This window comes from Calliphora vicina, chromosome 4, assembly GCF_958450345.1.
Source record: "Calliphora vicina chromosome 4, idCalVici1.1, whole genome shotgun sequence".
Taxonomy (NCBI): Eukaryota; Metazoa; Arthropoda; class Insecta; order Diptera; family Calliphoridae; genus Calliphora; species Calliphora vicina.
The window spans coordinates 17600389-17617044 of record NC_088783.1 but is presented as its reverse complement, the minus strand read 5'-3'; the positions used below and the strand labels follow the sequence as shown (position 1 = coordinate 17617044).

Here is a 16656-nt window from a genome sequence, read left to right as displayed (position 1 = left end):
ACACACATACACAAGACAGATACACACCCACACAAATACTTAGATTTAAACATAAACACATACATACATGTAGATTAATAATAAAGTCATAGATTTATGAACACACACAGATACATAACCATAATCATACTCATACTATTACACATCCATACATCCATCCATACACACAAACATACATACATATGTACATACCTATAAAACATTTCCTTAAACAATGTTGCAGATGAAGATTATAAATGAATGAAGAAAGAGATGTTTGTTTGGTTGCCACACAAAGATCCAAAGTGTGCGTTGAGGAGCAGAAGGAGGAGCGGGGAAAAGTAACGAACTTACAAACGATGTATCTGAAAAATAGACAAAAGGAAAAACAGACAAACGAAAAATTATTATTACATACAATAGAATTTTGATTATTATTTGATTTATTTGTATGGAAATGTTACAAACAAACGAACGAACAAACAGAACCCCCACAACACGACATACAATTCATAAATAAAATGAGGGTTAAGGATTGTGATAAACAGCAAGCTAACCAGTTTCATTTTGGCATTTATTTCTTAAGGAATGTCTATTCGCCATGTAAATGTTCATGTAATAAATAACGTGCAATGAGAAGTTCTAAATAAGTCACAAATACATAATATCTGCTATATGAAATATATAAACGATAAAGAGATAAGTTTGGTCTAATGCTTCCTAATCTCTGTATACCACTAGCAGAGTTATTGTGCTGTCATATTTTAAATCAATTCTGTTGGATGGTGGTTTATTTACTCAATAAGATATTGGTGGTTTGACTGGGTTTGGGACAGATTACGAATTTTCAGATCATTTAATATTTTAAAAAGATGAATTAATTATGGCTACATATATTCAAATTCCCAATAAAGCATATTTTGTGAATATTTCGTTAATAACGAAAAACCATTGTTCTATTGTTAATCATAATAAAACATCAATCGCGGATTTCAATAAAGAAAAAATCGTGGCTGAATTTTTTCCCAATCAAGCATCAATAATGGACCCATCAAGCCTCAATAAAGCATTAATCGCGGACTCCAATAAAGTAATTAAGTCTCAATTAAGCATCATTCATGGCTTCCAATAAAGCTTCAATCGTGGATCCATTTAGTCCCAATAAAGCAATAATCGCGAATCTATTTATTGACAACAAAGCATCAATCTATTTATTGATAATGAAGGGTAAATTTACAGCTCCAATCGTGGATCCATGCAGAGCTCCAATCGTGAATGTATTTAGTCGGAATAAAGCATTGATCGCGGATCAATTTACCGCTTCAGTTATGAATGCATTTAGTTGGAAAAAGGCAGTAATCGTGGATTAATATACAGCATCAATCATGGATGCATTTTGACGGAATAAGGCAGTAATCGTGGAACAATTTACAGCTCCAACCGTGGAGGCATTTTGACGGAATAAGGCAGTAATCGTGGAACAATTTACAGCTCCAACCGTGGATCAATTTACAGCCCCAATCGTGCATAAATTTACAACTCCAATTGTAGAAGTATTTAGTCAGAATAAGGCATTAATCTTGCATAAATTTACAACTCCAATCGTGGATGTATTAAGTAGGAATAAGGTATTAATCGTGGAGCAATTTACAGTTCCAATCGTGGATCAATTTACAGAACCAATCGTGGATCAAATTACAGATCGAATCGTGGATCAATTTACAGCTCCAATCGTGAATGTATTTAGTCGGAATAAGTCATTAAACTTGGAGCAATTTACAGCTCCAATCGTGGACTAATTTAAAGGTCCAATCGTGGATGTATTTTTTCGGAATAAGACATTAATCATGGATCAATTAACATGTCCAATCGTGGACCAATTTAAAGGTCCAACCGTGAATGTATTCAGTGGGAATAAGTCATAATCGTGGATCAATTTACAGCTCCAATCGTGGACCAATTGATAGCTCCAATCGTGAATGTATTTTGTCTGAAAAAGACATTAATCGTGGATCAATTTACAGCTCCAATCGTGGACCAATTAATAGCTCCAATCGTGAATGTATTTTGTCTGAAAAAGATATTAATCGTGGATCAATTTACAGCTCCAATCGAGGATGTATTTTTTCGGAATAAGACATTAATCGTGGATCAATTAACATGTCCAATCGTGGACCAATTTAAAGGTCCAATCGTAAATGTATTTAGTGGGAATAAGTCATAATCGTGGATCAATTTACAGCTCCAATCGTGGACCAACTTAAAGGTCCAATCGTGTATGTATTTTTTCGGAATAAGACATTAATCGTGGATCAATTTACAGCTCCAATCGGGGAGCAATTTAAAGGTCCAATCGTGGAACAATTTAAAGGTCCAATCGTAAATGTATTTAGTGGGAATAAGTCATAATCGTGGATCAATTTACAGCTCCAATCGTGCAGCAACTTAAAGGTCCAATCGTGGAGCAATTTAAAGGTCCAATCGTGGAACAGTTTAAAGGTCCAATCGTAAATGTGTTTAGTGGGAATAAGTCATAATCGTGGATCAATTTACAGCTCCAATCGTGCAGCAACTTAAAGGTCCAATCGTGGAACAGTTTAAAGGTCCAATCGTAAATGTGTTTAGTGGGAATAAGTCATAATCGTGGATCAATTTACAGCTCCAATCGTGGAGCAATTTAAAGGTCCAATCGTGAATGTATTTTTTCGGAATAAGACATTAATCGTGGATCAATTTACAGCTCCAATCGGGGAGCAATTTAAAGGTCCAATTGTGGAACAATTTAAAGGTCCAATCGTGAATGTATTTTTTCGGAATAAGACATTAATCGTGGATCAATTTACAGCTCCAATCGTCGATCAATTTACAGCTACAATCGTGGATGTATTTAGTCGAAAGATGACATTATTCGTAGATTAGATTACAGCTATAATCGTCGATTATTTTGACGGAATAGGGAATTAATCGTGGATCAATTTTCAGCTCCAATCGTGAATCAATTTAGTCGCAATAATGGATTTTAGTTCCAATAGTGATTTTGCTAATTACCAAAGCTTTAGATACTACTAATACACTATATGGACTAAGTAAGACTTTTGGAAATCAGAAACTGCTGTACAGTTTAAAAAAAACATAAATATGTTTATATTTTTTAGATCAAAACAAAAATTTACAAAATATTCATAAAATCATCTCCTCTGTTGATGTTTCTAAGACAGCTGGAAGCATTTTAATAACAAAAGTTTTCAAATCTGCAAAAAATTACTATTTTAACGCATAGTGAAAAATGTCCATAAGCTACACAACAAAATAATATTTCTCTTTTACTATTAATCATTCTTGATAACCTTTCATTTATTACATTTAAAAAAAAACACATATTAAAAATAATTTAAATTTAAACATCCTTTAAACATTAGTTACGCAGAGATTCCTTTTTCAACTAACAATAAACATCTTATTTAAATGCTTTATCAATCTCTATATAAATTTAAATATGGGACTCCACAAACAGCCGCTTTTCACTACCCCCCCCCAGAGATGACACAAAAGTATCTGTGATCTCTTCTTAAATGGAAATATACAACTTCCGTCTCACTTCCTGTCTTGCTTTACTTACAACAGACACATACAAAACAGCACACCTCCATATACACATCCTAACTCATTTTCTAAGGTGTGTTAGAGTTGGCAAATGAAAACATAAATTTAACAAAAACCAGGCCCTTAAAGCTGTAAAATGTGTGTGTGTCTGTTGTGTGATAAAAAAAGAGAGGTGGGTGGGGGTCGGCTGTGTTTATATTAGTATGTGTGTGTGGGTGTGTGTATTTGTGTATTTTGCAAAAATAAAATTAAATGTTTTATTATACAAAAAAATATTATGTTTTTTTTCAGTTTTGTTGTTATAACAACAATATTTATTTAAATTGTCTTCTTGTTCTGGTTGACGGTTTGTTAAACTTCATCTATTTCCTTGTTGTTTTTTCGTTTTATATTTTTGGCAAACAACAGCAACAACAATAACATCAGGAAGCATAAAAAACAAAACAAAATAACACTACTAACAAACTGTTACGAGGGAAGGCTCGATAAAGCATCAATCGTGGCTCTGTTTGCAGTTTTATTCTTGGATCTATTTAGTCACCAAGTAGCATCAGTCGTGGATCTACTTAGTCCAAAAATACGTAGTCCAAAAATAGCATCAGTCGTGGATCCATTTGTGTTCGTAGATCTGTTGAGTCCCAAAATAGCATCAATCGTGTATTAACATGTTTTCGTAGATCTATGTAGTCGAAAATTAGCATCAGTCTTGGATCTATTTGTATTAGTGGATCTACTTAGTCCCTAAATAGCATCAGTCGTGGATCTATTTGTATTCCTGGATCTATTTAGTCCCAATAAACACCATCATTCGTGGATCTATTTGTATTCGAGGATCTATTTAGTCCCTAAATAGCATCAGTCGTGGATCTATTTAGTCCCAATAGACACCATCAGTCTAGGATCTATTTGTATTCGTGAATCTATTTAATCCCAATAGACACCATCATTCCTGGATCTATTCAGTCCCAATAGACTCCATCAATCGTGGATATATTCAGTCCCAATAGACTCCATCAATCGGGGATATATTTAGTCCCAATAGACACCATCAATCGGGGATATATTTAGTCCCAATAGACGCCATCAATCGGGGATATATTTAGTCCCAATAGACACCATCAATCGAGGATATATTTAGTCACAATAGACGCCATCAATCGGGGATCTATTTATTCCCAATAGACGCCATCAATCGGGGATCTATTTAGTCCCAATAGACACCATCAATCGAGGATATATTTAGTTCCAATAGACGCCATCAATCGGGGATCTATTTATTCCCAATAGACGCCATCAATCGGGGATCTATTTAGTCCCAATAGACACCATCAATCGAGGATATATTTAGTCCCAATAGACTCCATCAATCGGGGATATATTTAGTCCCAATAGACACCATCAATCGGGGATCTATTTAGTCCCAATAGACACCATCATTCCTGGATCTATTCAGTCCCAATAGACTCCATCAATCGTGGATATATTCAGTCCCAATAGACTCCATCAATCGGGGATATATTTAGTCCCAATAGACACCATCAATCGGGGATATATTTAGTCCCAATAGACACCATCAATCGTGGATATATTTAGTCCCAATAGACTCCATCAATCGGGGATCTATTTATTCCCAATAGACGCCATCAATCGGGGATCTATTTAGTCCCAATAGACACCATCAATCGAGGATATATTTAGTCCCAATAGACTCCATCAATCGGGGATCTATTTAGTTCCAATAGACACCATCAATCGTGGATATATTTAGTCCCAATAGACACCATCAATCGGGGATCTATTTAGTCCCAATAGACTCCATCAAACGGGGATAAATTTAGTCCCAATATACTCCGTCAATCGTGGATCTATGTAGTCCCAATAGACTCCATCAATCGGGGATCTATTTAGTCCCAATAGACACCATCAATCGTGGATATATTTAGTCCCAATAGACTCCATCAATCGGGGATCTATTTATTCCCAATAGACGCCATCAATCGGGGATCTATTTAGTCCCAATAGACACCATCAATCGAGGATATATTTAGTCCCAATAGACTCCATCAATCGGGGATCTATTTAGTCCCAATAGACTCCATCAATCCTGGATATATTTAGTTCCAATAGACACCATCAATCGTGGATATATTTTGTCCCAATAGACACCATCAATCGGGGATCTATTTAGTCCCAATAGACTCCATCAATCGGGGATAAATTTAGTCCCAATATACTCCGTCAATCGTGGATCTATGTAGTCCCAACAGACTCCATCAATCGGGGATCTATTTAGTCCCAATAGACTCCATCAATCAGGGATCTATTCTATATAGGAGTCTATTGGGCTCCATCATTCGTGGATCTATTTAGTTCCAATAGACTCCATCTTTCGTGGATCTATTAAGTTCCAATAGACACCATCAATCGGGGATATATTTAGTCCCAATAGACAACATCAATTATGGATCTAATTAGTCCCAATATACACTATCAATGGTGGAAACATTAGGTCTACAGTATTGTGATCCATTAATTTCCCGAAATTGTGCAAATATTCAGAATTGTTTGCAGTTTGGTTCATAACTACTGGCATCATCTACAAAATTTGTTAATAATTTTCCTGCCCCAACCTCGTTTATTGTACAAGTAGGATGAAAAACATAAACTTTTGTTTGCTTCATTATTTAAATATTTTCTCTTCCTATTTTTATTCCTCTTTAACAGTTTTTAAACATACATAGAACATTTGTTAGTAAATATATGTGTGATTGTTTAAAAGGGCGTATGTGTATGTAGACTGCTGCTGTTTGTATTAGATATGTGTTTGAAAGTTTATCAACTGTAAGCATGTGTGTTGGAGTATTTTATAACACTATTGTCTATGCATGTGTTTGTATATGACAAGTCTACCTTTCATAAATGGCTTGTTTTTTGCAGCAAATATTTACACAATAATTTACGTTTTTTTTTTGTTTTTTGTTTGATAGAAAAAATGAACAAAAAACGATATAAAAAACAACACATTTTTTTAAAACAACATAAATACTTTGAGAGATTTACAATAAAATCCTAAAATAAAAAGGATAAATAGCAAACAAATGTACTAAAACATATAAAAACTGACTGATTTAAAATATTTATGAGGGTTGTAAATAGTCTAGGGACCGCTTAAGATAAACAGCAAAAGGAAATCTCTAGAGGAACATATCACATGAGCTTTAGCAATGTTGATCGTTTTTGCCATTAAAGATATGAGAAATACATATATCTAACGATTTTCAAATCCTCCACGTCAAGCAGAGACTGAAAACAAAGGGCCACCGGAACCTGGTGATATGACACAGCAAAATACCATCAGCCCCTGAGCCCTTATAGCAAAAAAACTACCCAACGTTCATGAAATCATATCCTGGTAGTCAATGTTTTCATTGACCCCAAAATGTGTTTCTAGTATTTTGAGATTCTTAGCAAGATTTCTCACTCCCTTTGACATAGACGGGATAGGAGGGCCGCTTGTTCAGAACAAGTCTTACGGAGTGCTTGGTTTTCTCAATAGATTCCCAAATTTGAGTGGCTTTCTTAAAATCTAGGCAGCCTAGTGTAAACATTGAGTAATCTTTCAACAAAATATATTTAAACTATTTTCACTTTCTTTGCGTGTAATCAGAATCCTGTTAAGAAGAGAAGAGTGCTGTCAAAACTATAACAATTTGTGTATACACTTCTAAAGCAGAGAGAGAGGGACTAACAAGCGGGCATGGTTGTTAGTTTTTCATTTCCAAAAGACGGATGAACATTTATTTATAAAGAAAAGACTTAACAAAGTGTTTGGTTGCGTATTGGCAAAGCACAAAGCACACAACAGGAAGACAAAAACACGAGCAGAGCAGGAGCCGGGCAGGGAATATAATATTCATAGAATAATACAACAAAGAGAAAAAAAAACAACGACCAGGATGGCAACAAAAAACTAGCAGTAACAAAATTGAAAGTATACAAGATAAATGGCTAAAACAACAACAAAATAAAACCTTAAACAACTAAAAAAAAAACTAAACTAGAAGAAGATGGATTGTTTGAAAAATCTGTTTGCATCATTGTTTCAATCAATTTGAAAAGAAGCTCAAATATTTTATTGTTGTTTTAAATCTTTTGGATGAAGTTGAAACAAATCAATGCCAAAGTAAATTTAATACTAAACTAGTATTTTTTTGTTTTACTTTTTGCTCTCCACTTTAGTTTATTTGTATCTATTATTGGGTAGTAAAAGAAAATGCTTTAACTTGAGAGGGGAAGTATAAACATTATAAATGATTAACGTTGATTATGTAATGGCCTAGTTTCATTAGTATTACAAATACTAATGAAACTAAGTAAGTGTTAGGAGAAATGGATTAAGGGCATGGCTATTATGGGCTATGACTACATTCTACAGTCTATTCGTTAGTCGTGACTATAGTCCTGACTATATTCTAGTCTCTTGTCCCTACTACCTAACTGTAGTCTTAACTATAGTCCAGTCTTGACTATAGACCAGTTTTGACTTTAGACCATTCTTGACTATAGACCAGTCTTGACTATAGTCCAGTATTGACAATAGTCCAGTCTTGACTATAGTCCAGTCTTGACTATAGTCCAGTCTTGACTATAGTCCAGTCTTGACTATAGTCCAGTCTTGCCTATAGTCCAATCTTGACTATAGTCCAATCTTGACTATAGTCCAATCTTGACTATAGTCCAGTCTTTACTATAGTCCAGTCTTGACTATAGTCCAGCCTTGACTATAGTCCAATCTACAGTCTTGACTATAGGCTAGTCTATATATAGGCCAGTCTATAGTCTTGAATATAGGTCAGTCTTAGCTATAGTCCAGTCTTGACTATAGTCCAGTCTTGACTATAGTCCAGTCTTGACTATAGTCCAGTCTTGACTATAGTCCAGTCTTGACTATAGTCCAGTCTTGACTATAGTCCAGTCTTGACTATAGTCCAGTCTTGACTATAGTCCAGTCTTGATTATAGTCCAGTCTTGACTATAGTCCAGTCTTGACTATAGTCCAGTCTTGACTATAGTCCAGTCTTGACTATAGTCCAGTCTTGACTATAGTCCAGTCTTGACTATAGTCCATTCTTGACTATAGTCCAGTCTTGACTATAGTCCAGTCTTAACTATAGTCCAATCTTGGCTATAGTCCAGCATTGACTATAGTCCAGTCTTGACTATAGTCCAGCATTGACTATAGTCCAGTCTTGACTATAGTTCACTCTTGACTATAGTCCAATCTTGACTATAGTCCAGTCGCGACTATAGTCCTGACTATAGTCCATTCTATAGTCCTGACTATATTCCTGATTATATTCCAGTCTATAGTCCTGAATATAGCCCAGTATATAGTCCTAACTCTTGTCTAATCTATAGTCCTGACTCAAGTCTTGTATAGTCTCTACCGTTTAACTTGGCAATTTAAAATTCATTCTACATTAGAAAACTACTAAAAAGTAATAGCCCAACTTAATACTTTTGAACTCTAGAACACTTTAAGTTTTATTTGCCAACAATTTTAATAATAAATGTTTCTAATCTTTTTTTTGTGTTAGTTTTAATAACAACCATCAACATTTTAATTTATCCCTCCCAAAAACTTGTAAGGTTTCAAATTTCATTTCAAATTTACCATAAAAATACATTTTGAGTAGAAATACATTAAACCAACAACAGAACAAAAAAAAAAACTTTCTATATTACTCTAAAGCATATGACTAGATAGATTTTATATCATCTGGATACAAAACACTCATACACTTGTACAAACATATACACAATCAGTCGTTCATTCATTCATTCATTCATGCTTTTACCAATCCATCCATTTGTAGATATTTTATTCAAAAAGTAATAACTGTCATGCCAATTTTTCTGTCCATATTCATATAAAAACAACACACAAAATATATTTGTGGAAAGACAAAAACTAAATTGACAACTTGATATTAAAAAAATAAATAAAAATGGATAAAAAAAGAAAAAAAATAGAGAAGCAACCAAAAACCCAACTAGAAATACTTGAAACCATTATTGATGATACGAGTACACACTCCCATACATACACACACTGGAAACACTAACAAAACAAAAAGAAAAAAATATATATGAGCAGGAGCAGGAACAGTAGTCAGTCCGTTAGCTGTTTGTTTGTAAGTAGAGTGGTGCTATGAGTATCAATTGTATCAAGCACAGTAGTTCAAGCACACACTATTAGTTCTTCTTACTTATTGTTGTTGTCGTTATTGATGTTGTAGTTTTTGTTACGCCATTGTACTCAATTCATATACATTTTTGATGGTTTATTGTAGCGTTTTATATTGAAATTTTCTCTATACAGCTGCTGATGAATCCAATATAGCAGCAGCAGCAACAACAACAAACAAAAAAGTTGAAAAAAAAATGTCAACACAAAAAAAAGTAACAAACATTCGTTGATTGAAAAGTCATATTGGAAAAGGTCACAACAGAACACACACTCCCACACTTATATAAACATACGACTGCAAATCGAAAAGTTTCTTTTAAAACTAGAGAAAAACCAATTATAATGGTATAATTCTGTCAGTTAACTTTTTCAACTTAAATAATGCTGAAAATTGTTTTCCTTTAAAAAACCCAATTTTTTTTTAGTGTGCCTTAAAGATTGGCTCATAACTTTTCTTCTGGTCAACCGATTTTGTTGATTTTAAATACCGAAATTCCTAGAACACTAATAAGTATTCTACACTAGTTTTATTAATTTCGGTTTTGTATTTTGCATGTGAATGTGATTTACACACACTTCTCACAGTATATCATCGTTGCGGAGTTACTTCTTTAGCATTTGATAGCAGTCTTTTTTCAATATCGTTTAGTCTGTGGTAATTTTTAGTAGACTTCTTCTATAGACCTCGTACAATCAAATATGTACAATTGAAATGTAATAGTTTAAAAAATAAATATATAAATAAATGTATGTTTGAGTTACACATTGACTTACATTCATAGATACAATAACAATAACGGCAGCTAGAAAAGAAAAGTGCTTCTCATACATACATAAATACAGAAACATACATATATGCATGAGCTTGAAAACTTACAATAAATAAAATATAAATACAAGTGCACAATGAATCGATTAGTGGTTTTCTATGATTATATATACTCACACATATGTAATGTATGTTACAGCAAACATTTAGGTTGGAAAACAATAGTCATGACTATAGTCCAGGCTTAGTCTTGACTATAGTCCAGGCAATAGTCTTGACTATAGTCCAGGCAATAGCCTAGTCCAGGCTATAGTCTTGACTATAGTCCAGGCTATAGTCTTGACTATAGTCCAGGCTATAGTCTTGACTATAGTCCAGGCTATAGTCTTGACTATAGTCCAGGCTATAGTCTTGACTATAGTCCAGGCAATAGTCTTGACTATAGTCCAGGCAATAGTCTTGACTATAGTCCAGGCAATAGTCTTGACTATAGTCCAGGCAATAGTCTTGACTATAGTCCAGGCAATAGTCTATTGTCTATTGTCTATTGTCCAGTCTATAGTCTTGACTATTGTCCAGTCTATAGTCTTGACTATAGTCCAGTCTATAGTATTGACTATAGTCCAGGCAATAGTCTTGACTATAGTCCAGTCTATAGTATTGACTATAGTCCAGGCTATAGTATTGACTATAGTCCAGGCAATAGTCTTGACTATAGTCCAGGCTATAGTCTTGACTATAGTCCAGGCAATAGTCTATTGTCTATTGTCCAGTCTATAGTCTTGACTATAGTCCAGTCTATAGTCTTGACTATAGTCCAGTCTATAGTCTTGACTATAGTCCAGTCTATAGTCTTGACTATAGTCCAGTCTATAGTCTTGACTATAGTCCAGTCTATAGTCTTGACTATAGTCCAGTCTATAGTCTTGACTATAGTCCAGTCTATAGTCTTGACTATAGTCCACTCTATAGTATTGACTATAGTCCAGGCTATAGTATTTACTATAGTCCAGGCAATAGTCTATTGTCTATTGTCCAGTCTATAGTCTTGACTATAGTCCAGGCAATAGTCTTGACTATAGTCCAGTCTATAGTATTGACTATAGTCCAGTCTATAGTATTGACTATAGTCCAGTCTATAGTCATGACTATAGTCCAGTCTATAGTATTGACTATAGTCCAGGCTATAGTATTGACTATAGTCCAGTCTATAGTCATGACTATAGTCCAGTCTATAGTCATGACTATAGTCCAGTCTATAGTCATGACTATAGTCCAGGCAATAGTCTTGACTATAGTCCAGGCAATAGTCTTGACTATAGTCCAGGCAATAGTCTTGACTATAGTCCAGGCAATAGTCTTGACTATAGTCCAGTCTATAGTATTGACTATAGTCCAGTCTATAGTATTGACTATAGTCCAGGCTATAGTATTGACTATAGTCCAGTCTATAGTCCAGTCTATAGTCTTGACTTTAGTCCAGTCTCTATAGTCTTGACTATAGTCCAGTCTCTATAGTCTTGACTATAGTCCAGTCTATAGTATTGACTATAGTCCAGTCTATAGTATTGACTATAGTCCAGTCTATAGTCATGACTATAGTCCAGTCTATAGTCATGACTATAGTCCAGTCTATAGTCATGACTATAGTCCAGTCTATAGTCATGACTATAGTCCAGTCTATAGTCATGACTATAGTCCAGTCTATAGTCATGACTATAGTCCAGTCTATAGTCATGACTATAGTCCAGTCTATAGTCATGACTATAGTCCAGTCTATAGTCATGACTATAGTCCAGTCTATAGTCATGACTATAGTCCAGTCTATAGTCATGACTATAGTCCAGTCTATAGTCATGACTATAGTCCAGTCTATAGTCATGACTATAGTCCAGTCTATAGTCATGACTATAGTCCAGTCTATAGTCTTGACTTTAGTCCAGTCTCTATAGTCTTGACTATAGTCCAGTCTATAGTCTTGACTATAGTCCAGTCTATAGTCTTGACTATAGTCCAGTCTATAGTCTTGACTTTAGTCCAGTCTCTATAGTCTTGACTATAGTCCAGTCTATAGTATTGACTATAGTCCAGTCTATAGTATTGACTATAGTCCAGTCTATAGTCTTGACTTTAGTCCAGTCTCTATAGTCTTGACTATAGTCCAGTCTATAGTATTGACTATAGTCGAGTCTATAGTCATGACTATAGTCCAGTCTATAGTCATGACTATAGTCCAGTCTATAGTCATGACTATAGTCCAGTCTATAGTCATGACTATAGTCCAGTCTATAGTCATGACTATAGTCCAGTCTATAGTCTTGACTTTAGTCCAGTCTCTATAGTCTTGACTATAGTCCAGTCTATAGTCTTGACTATAGTCCAGTCTATAGTCTTGACTATAGTCCAGTCTATAGTCTTGACTATAGTCCAGTCTATAGTCTTGACTATAGTCCAGTCTATAGTCCAGTCTATAGTCTTGACTTTAGTCCAGTCTCTATAGTCTTGACTATAGTCCAGTCTCTATAGTCATGACTATAGTCCAGTCTATAGTATTGACTATAGTCCAGTCTATAGTATTGACTATAGTCCAGTCTATAGTATTGACTATAGTCCAGGCTATAGTATTGACTATAGTCCAGGCTATAGTATTGACTATAGTCCAGGCTATAGTATTGACTATAGTCCAGGCTATAGTATTGACTATAGTCCAGGCTATAGTATTGACTATAGTCCAGGCTATAGTATTGACTATAGTCCAGTCTATAGTCATGACTATAGTCCAGTCTATAGTCATGACTATAGTCCAGTCTATAGTCATGACTATAGTCCAGTCTATAGTCATGACTATAGTCCAGTCTATAGTCATGACTATAGTCCAGTCTATAGTCATGACTATAGTCCAGTCTATAGTCATGACTATAGTCCAGTCTATAGTCATGACTATAGTCCAGTCTATAGTCATGACTATAGTCCAGTCTATAGTCATGACTATAGTCCAGTCTATAGTCATGACTATAGTCCAGTCTATAGTCTTGACTTTAGTCCAGTCTCTATAGTCTTGACTATAGTCCAGTCTATAGTCTTGACTATAGTCCAGTCTATAGTCTTGACTATAGTCCAGTCTATAGTCTTGACTATAGTCCAGTCTATAGTCTTGACTATAGTCCAGTCTACAGTCTTGACTATAGTCCAGTCTATAGTCTTGACTATAGTCCAGTCTATAGTCTTGACTATAGTCCAGTCTATATTCTTGACTATAGTCCAGTCTATAGTCTTGCTTATAGTCCAGTCTATAGTCTTGACTATAGTCCAGTCTATAGTCTTGACTATAGTCCAGTCTACAGTCTTGACTATAGTCCAGTCTATAGTCTTGACTATAGTCCAGTCTACAGTCTTGACTATAGTCCAGTCTATAGTCTTGACTATAGTCCAGTCTATAGTCTTGACTATAGTCCAGTCTATAGTCTTGACTATAGTCCAGTCTATAGTCTTGACTATAGTCCAGTCTACAGTCTTGACTATAGTCCAGTCTACAGTCTTGACTATAGTCCAGTCTATAGTCTTGACTATAGTCCAGTCTATAGTCTTGACTATAGTCCAGTCTATAGTCTTGACTATAGTCCAGTCTATAGTCTTGACTATAGTCCAGTCTATAGTCTTGACTATAGTCCAGTCTATAGTCTTGACTATAGTCCAGTCTACAGTCTTGACTATAGTCCAGTCTATAGTCTTGACTATAGTCCAGTCTACAGTCTTGACTATAGTCCAGTCTATAGTCTTGACTATAGTCCAGTCTACAGTCTTGACTATAGTCCAGTCTATAGTCTTGACTATAGTCCAGTCTATAGTCTTGACTATAGTCCAGTCTACAGTCTTGACTATAGTCCAGTCTATAGTCTTGACTATAGTCCAGTCTATAGTCTTGACTATAGTCCAGTCTATAGTCTTGACTATAGTCCAGTCTATAGTCTTGACTATAGTCCAGTCTATAGTCTTGACTATAGTCCAGTCTATAGTCTTGACTATAGTCCAGTCTACAGTCTTGACTATAGTCCAGTCTATAGTCTTGACTATAGTCCAGTCTATAGTCTTGACTATAGTCCAGTCTATAGTCTTGACTATAGTCCAGTCTATATTCTTGACTATAGTCCAGTCTATAGTCTTGCTTATAGTCCAGTCTATAGTCTTGACTATAGTCCAGGCTATAGTATTGACTATAGTCCAGGCTATAGTATTGACTATAGTCCAGGCTATAGTATTGACTATAGTCCAGTCTATAGTCATGACTATAGTCCAGGCTATAGTATTGACTATAGTCCAGTCTATAGTCATGACTATAGTCCAGTCTATAGTCTTGACTTTAGTCCATTCTCTATAGTCTTGACTATAGTCCAGTCTATAGTCTTGACTATAGTCCAGTCTATAGTCTTGACTATAGTCGAGTCTACTTCATAGTTCTGAGTTAGTAGTCTAGTTAATAGTCACGATTCAAAACAGAATTTTTTTAAACTTTTGAATCTAGTGCTCGTTGGGTTTTTTTATGTTTTTATGTTTATATGTATGATGAGAAATAGAATGCAGTATAATATTTAATAACAAGTGTATGAAATATAAAGTACTTCTTTCAAATGGCAATCAAATCTTAGTAAAATGTAACCAACTATACAAAACATATGGAACACTCTACCGAACGCAACTGATTCGTTTGAAGCGAACTTTTGCCGAAAAATGCTCAGAATATGCGACCACACATGAAACCGTCCTGTTAAAAAGTATTTAGAATGAAATGGTTGGGAAGTTTTGCCTCAGCCGCCTTATAGTCCAGACCTTGCTCCAGTCGAGTACTATTTGTTGCGATCGATGAATAACGCTCTTTCTGGGAAACGCTTCACCTTAGAACAGAGTATCCGAAATTGGCTTGATTCATTCTTGGCCTCAATAGATGAGCAGTTCTTTTGGCTTGCAATCCATATGTTGTCAGAAAGATGGGACGTGTCATAGCTAACAATGAACAATACTTTGAATGAATTCAAGTCATCAATAAAATAGTTTTTATCAAAATTGGTGTTCTGTTCGGAATATAATTTTCATCAAAGATTCATCGGCAGAGATGATGTACGACAACAAGCAAAGTTTTTGAATTTGGGACGATAACAATCTACACGAGATCCAAGACCGTCCAATGCATCCCGAGAAAGTCATTGTTTGGGGCGAATTTTGGGATGGCGGCGTCATTGGTCTATATTTCATTGAGAACGATGCTGGCCAAGCCTTCACCATCAACGGCAAGCTCTATAGGTAGATGATTACAAACTTCTTTTGGCCTGAATTGGATGATATGGACCCCAACGACATGTGGTTTCAACAGGACGGCGTTACGTGACACATTGAATATTCTGCACCAGCGATTTGAAGGCATCAACATCTCACGCGTTAACTGGCAACCAAAATCTTTGGTTTTGTTGGTTTCATTTTCTTATTCAGAAGATTTTTCCCTTCAAAAATATAATTGCAAGTAACAGCCATAAATGCAAGATCTATCTATCTATCTAACTGCCTGCCTGCATTGTTATGTCGTGTTTTATTTTTATATAATTTTGAGTTCTATTTCATGTTTTTTTTTTTTTTTTTTTGTTATTTATTTAACAATTTCTTACTTTGCTTTCATCTGCAATTTTACTAAACATCAATTTTTAGTTCTCTGTAAATTTTTGTTGTTTACAACTTGTGAAAGAAAACAGCAGAAAACTCAACAAAAAAAAAAGAAGAACTCATCCAACCAACAACAGTCATCCTCAATTCATGTACATTTTAACTACAGATACCTATCAGTTTTTGATAGATTGTTAGATGAGATGCGATGCGATATAAGAGTTGTGAAACGAAAGTTGTGCGATTTGAAGCGATGAGCTGGAGATGGTGGATGTTTGATGGTTGAGGGGTTTCTTTCGAATTTAGCACAACTATCAAAATTTCTGCATCAATGCAGCAGCTATACATGGGCGCAAGGACGTTCTAACTATTTGAGAATTTGAGTTGTTTTTGTTTTACTTTT

General features: G+C 35.0%; 1 long non-coding RNA gene across 1 annotated transcript in view; it reads right to left on the bottom strand.

Annotated features, from left to right (window-relative positions):
- Nucleotides 1-265: 265 nt before the first annotated feature.
- Nucleotides 266-16656, bottom strand: part of LOC135957595 (uncharacterized) — a 123789-nt gene continuing 107398 nt past the window's right edge. The window contains exon 3 of the long non-coding RNA XR_010576411.1: nt 266-344. This is a non-coding gene — a long non-coding RNA (uncharacterized LOC135957595). The remainder of the gene's footprint in view (nt 345-16656) is intronic.